This window comes from Cebus imitator, unplaced genomic scaffold (assembly GCF_001604975.1).
Source record: "Cebus imitator isolate Cc_AM_T3 unplaced genomic scaffold, Cebus_imitator-1.0 Scaffold314, whole genome shotgun sequence".
Classification (NCBI taxonomy): domain Eukaryota; kingdom Metazoa; phylum Chordata; class Mammalia; order Primates; family Cebidae; genus Cebus; species Cebus imitator.
The window spans coordinates 402880-408879 of NW_016107629.1; positions in this window are offsets into that span (position 1 = coordinate 402880).

The following is a 6000-nucleotide window of genomic DNA, read 5'->3' on the forward strand; positions in this document are numbered from 1 at the left end:
TGTTCAATAGAAGGGACTAGATTGTTTATGATTCTCAAGCATTGTCCTGGGAGAGCTACAACTAAAGATGTGAAGTTTTAATTTTATTAAACTTCAATTCATTTAAACTGATATAGTGGTTGTGCACAGTGGCTCATACCTGCAATCCCAGCATTTTGGGAGGCCAAGGCAGAATGATCACTTTAGGTGAGGAGTTTGAGACCAGCTAGGGAAATATAGCAAGCCTCCATCTCTACCAAAAAGAAACAAACAAACAAAAAAGAAATTAGCTGGGTATGCTGGCATGCACATCTATACTCCCAGTTACTGAGGAGGCTGAGATGGGAGAATCACTTGAGCCCAAGTGGTCTAGGCTGTAGTTAGCAATGTTCACTCTGCTGTAATCTCTAAAAAAAATTATTTAAATAGCCACATATGACTAGTGGCTACCATGTTGGACAGCACAATTCTAGAGCTTTAGGGCAGCTACAATACAGGCCAAAGAGGAGAAAACAGGGACTTCGTGGTAGAGGATAGTTCTAATTTAGACCCCAGAATAAGAGCAGCCAGGTAAAGAGTTATTTAGCTTTCTTCCTCTGTGATACAACCGTAGCCGACAAATGAATTGGAAGCAAGCATTCGCTCTGCTCCCAGTGTGGTGAAGTGCAATTCCCTTCATACCAAACTCATCAGAAACTGAGTAATGGTAAATGGAGCAAAGAAAATGAGAAATTTTCTTCAAGTAATGATTAAAAATATACTGAAATCAATGATTAGTCACCATGTTTTGTATGTACCTACTAATATTTAAATTACATTTGAAAAATATATGCCTATCATACCTTTCTTCTAGAGTGCATGCATTCATTTATATTTACTGTAAAATATTACACTAATATATATTAAATTGACTGTGATTATTGCTTTTAAGGAGTGTTCATTTTTTATTACTGTTCAGATGTCTTTTATTTGTTTCCTAATAATTTAAATTAGATTCTTGTTTCCTTTCTCTTTCCCAATTCTGTTCTTAACCCTGCTGCTATGGTGCTGTGATTTCATCCACACCTCCTCAAAAATAGCAGATCCCTTAAGCTTTTTATTTATTAAGGGGGGTGCAATTAGTGTAATATGCATGAATTACAAAAGACTTTCCACCCAACTGAAAGCTTTATATAAGAGCTTGTAAAAAATTATTGCAATTGTTATATTGCAAAGTCAATTGGTTTCCACAGGGGATAATCTGAGGCCTTATATTACTCAATATTTTTATCTCTGGCTACACAATAGAGTTTACAAGGCAAATGACAATGGACAAGTTGAGTTTATATCTGGTCATTTCTGCTATCTAGAATTTGTGGCTGTGATTCTAAACATGTACATGAAAATTTTTGTATGTCCATAAACTGTCTTTTCCTTTGGATAAACAGGTAGGAATAGAATTGCTGGGTATAAGTATACACTTAAATTTATAAGAAACTACAAAACTTTTTCTAAAATTTCTGCATTACTTTTCATTACCATCAGTAATGTATGAGAGTCCCCATAGCTCTGCCTCCTCAGCAGTACTTGGTGTCGTCAGCTTTTAAGTTTAGCTAATGAGTCTATTGTGATACCTCACTGTGGATTTAATTTGCATTTTCATATGATGAATGATGTTAGCATCTTTTCATGCCATCAATATCTCTTTTGTGAAGTGCCAACATTTTAAATTGGGTGATTTGTTATCCTGTTCTCACTTTATGAGAGTTTTTATGTATTCTGACTAAAAGTTCTTTTTCAATCATGTGTTTGCAAATATTTTCTCCTAATCTGTGCTTTGCCTTTTTATTTTCTTAACAACGTCTTTTGAAGAACAGTTTTTGTTTTTATGGTTCCAATTTACCAGTTTTTTAATGAATTATGATTTTTCTGTCCTCTCTGAAATATTTTGCCTAATTTAAAGGCCTTTGACAAAATTCAACAGCCCTTTATGTTAAAAACCCTCAATAAGCTAGGGATCGATGGATTGTATCTCAAAATAATAAGAGCTATTTATGACAAACCCACAGCCAATATCATACTGAATGGGCAAAAGCTGGAAGCATTCCCTCTGAAAACTGGCACAAGACAAGAATGCCGTCTCTCACCACTCCTATTCAATATAGTATTGGAAGTTCTGGCTAGGGCCATCAGGAAGGAGAAAGAAATAAAGGGTATTCGAATAGGAGGAGAAAACATCAAATTGTCCCTGTTTGCAGATGACATGATTGTATGTTTAGAAAACCCCATTGTCTCAGCCCCAAATCTCCTTAAGCTGATAAGCAACTTCAGCAAATTCTCAGTATACAAAATCAATGTGCAAAAATTGAAAACATTCCTATACACCAATAATAGACAAAGAGCCAATTCATGAATGAACTCCCATTCACAATTGCTACGAACAGAATAAAATACCTAGGAATACAACTAACAAGGGATGTGAAGGACTTCTTCAAGGAGAGCTACAAACCACTGCTCAAGGAAGTAAGAGAGGACACAAACAGATCGAAAAACATTCCATGCTCATGGTTAGGAAGAAGCAATATTGTGAAAATGGCCATACTGCCCAAAGTAATTATAGATTCAATGCTATCCTCTTCAAGCTACCAGTAACTTTCTTCACAGAATTGGAAAAAACCACCTTAAACTTCATAGGGAACCAAATAAAAGCCTGCATAGCCAAGACAATCCTAAGCAAAAAGCAAAGCTGGAGGCATCATAGTACCTGGCTTCAAACTATATTACAAGGCTACAGTAATCAAAACAGCATGGTACTGGTACCAAAACAGAGATATAGGCCAATGGAACAGAACAGAGGCCTCAGAAAGAATGCCACACAACTACAACCATCTGATCTTTGACAAACCACAAAAACAAGCAACGGAGAAAGGATTCCCTATTTAATAAATGTGTTGGGAAAACTGGCTAGCCATGTGCAGAAAGCTGAAACTGGATCCCTTCCTTATATCTCATACAATAATTAACTCCAGATGGATTAAAGATTAACATGAGGCCTAACACCATAAAAACTCTAGAAGAAAACCTAGACAATACCATTCAGGACATAGGTATGGGCAAGGACTTCATGATTAAAACACCAACAGCAATGACAACAAAAGCCAAAATAGACAAATGGGATCTAATTAAACTTAAGAGCTTCTGCACAGCAAAAGAAACTGTCAATAGAGTGAACCAGCAACCAACAGAATGGGAAAAAAATTTTGCAAGCTATCCATCTGACAAAGGGCTAATATCCAGGATCTACAGAGAACTTTAACAAATTTACAAGAAAAAAAAACAACCCCATCAAAAAGTGGGCAAAGGATATGAACAGACAGTTTTCAAAAGAAGACATTTATGTGGCCAATAAGCATATATTAAAAAGCTCATCATCACTGGTCATTAGAGAAATGCAAATCAAAACCACATTGTGATGCCATCTCACACCAGTTTGAATGGTGATCATTAAAAAAATCAGAAGACAACAGATGCTGGAGAGGATGTGGAGAAATAGGCATGCTTTTACACTGTTGGTGGGAGTGTAAATTAATTCAACTATTTTGGAAGACAGTGTGGCAATTCCTTAAGGATCTAGAAATAGAAATATCATTTGACCCAGCAATCCCATTACTGGGTATATACTCAAAGGATTATAAGTCATTATATTATAAAGACACATGCACACATATGTTTATTGTGGCACTGTTCACAATAGCAAAGACTTGGAACCAACCCAAATGCCCATCAATGATAGACAGGATAAAGAAAATGTGGCACATATACACCATGGAATACTATGCAGCCATAAAACAGGATGTTTTCATGTCCTTTGCAGGGACATGGACGAATCTGGAAACCATCATTCTCAGCAAACTGACACAGGAACAGAAAACCAAACACCACATGTTCTCACTCATAAGTGGGTGTTACACAATGAGAACACACAGACACAGGGAGGGGAACATCACACATCAGGGCCTGGGGGATGGGGGCAAGGGGACGAATAGCAGGGAATGAGGGAATTGGGGATGGATAGCATTAGGAGAAATACCTAATGTAGATGATGGGGCAATGGATGCAGCAAACCACCACCATGGCACCTGCATACATTTGAAACGAAGCTGCATGATCTGCATATGTACTCCAGAACTTAAAGTATAATAAATGTTTTAAAAAAGAAAATAAATCTCTTCTCACAGGAAAAAAATATTAACCGAATGACTTTTATACAAATATTTTCTTTTGTGCTCTAGTTTCTTTTATAAATAAACATTTTAAAATAGTTTTACTTATATTCATGTAAAAGAATTTTCCTTTAAAACTAAAAATATGTCACTAAAAGAACATGAAAAATTTAAAACATAGTTGTCAAAAGCATAAGCTAGTTTTTTAAAGTATAGGTTTCAATTTGCTGAATAAAGACTATATAGAACTTTTATCTGAACTTTAAAATATGATTATGTTTTTGCTCAAAAAAAAAATCACAAAGATTTTCCTATGTTTTATCTTAAAAGTTTTGGGTTTTACACAAAGGTTTGTAATTCATTTTGAGTTCATTTGTAAACATGAGTACTTAAATACTTTATAAAAATATATGCTCAATTGTTCTGGCACCATTTTTGGAAAGGTCATTCTTTATACATTGAATTGCCCTGGCAACTTTAATAATCAATCTATCATATATGTCTGGGTCTATTTCTGGATTCCATTTTGTTCAGTTGTCCTATATACCAACACTTTACAGTTTTATAGTAAATCTGGAAATCGAGTAGTGTAGATTCTTCGTCTTTATTCCTTTATTTTTTCTTAAATTGCCTCCATTATACTAGGTTCTTTGCTTTTTGCACCTAAATTTTAGAATCAGCTTATTGATTTTTACAAAAAAATTCCAAAACAAAATAAAACAAAAAAAAGATCTGTTTGAGATTTTGATTTTGATTTCACTGAATCTATAGACCAAATCAGAGAGAACTGAAATCTTAAGAATACTGTTTTCTGATTGATGAACATAGTATTTACTTCATTTATTTAGGGCTTTGATTTATCTAAATCAATATTTTATGGTTTTCAGTATAACAAATTTTGTATTTATTTTGTGAGATATATCCTCAGATTATCCCATTAAATACCTAAGTTGTTAATGTTTCTGATACTATTATATTTATATTTATTGCATTAATTTTTATATAAGCATACTATCAATTTTTTTCACATATTGAATCTTATCCAGTGACATTTAGGAATTATTTGTCTTTTTTAGGAACTTATCCATTTATCATTATGTAATGTCCCTCGTCATCCCTAGTAATACAGCCTGTTGTGAAGTTTATTTCATCTGATGTTAATATTACCACTCTAGCTTTTAAAAATTGTTTACAAAAATTTTAATCCCTTTACTTTTAACTTATATTTGCCTTTATATTTAATATGAATTTCTTATAGAAAACATATAGTTGGATTTTCCTTTATTAGTCAATCCTGAAAATCTCTGCATTTTGATTAGAGTGATTAGAAATTTACACTTAGTATGATTATTGATACCACTAAATTTAAATTTACTACCTTACTAATTGCTTTTTATTAATTCCTTGGATTTTTTGTTACTTCTTTCTATCTTATTTTATTTTATTTTCTAATTTACTTTACTTTCTTTAACTATTTATTTATTTATTTATTTATTTATTTTTAAAGACAGGGTTTCACCATGTTGGTCAGGCTGGTCTTGAACTCCCGACCTCAAGTGATCCGTCTGCCTTGGCCTCCAAAGTGCTTGGATTACAGGCGTGAGCCACCGCACCTGGCCGACTCTATCTTATTTCCAATTAGACATTTAAAAAATGCTTCTATTTCCATTATCAGCTAATTACTTATATCCCTCCCACACCTTTTAGTTGTTGTTCCCTAGGGGTTAGTACGCATATTTACCTTATGAGCGACTACTTTCAAATAATAATATAGGCAGGTCGCTGTGGCCCACACTTGTAATCTCAGCACTTTAGGAAG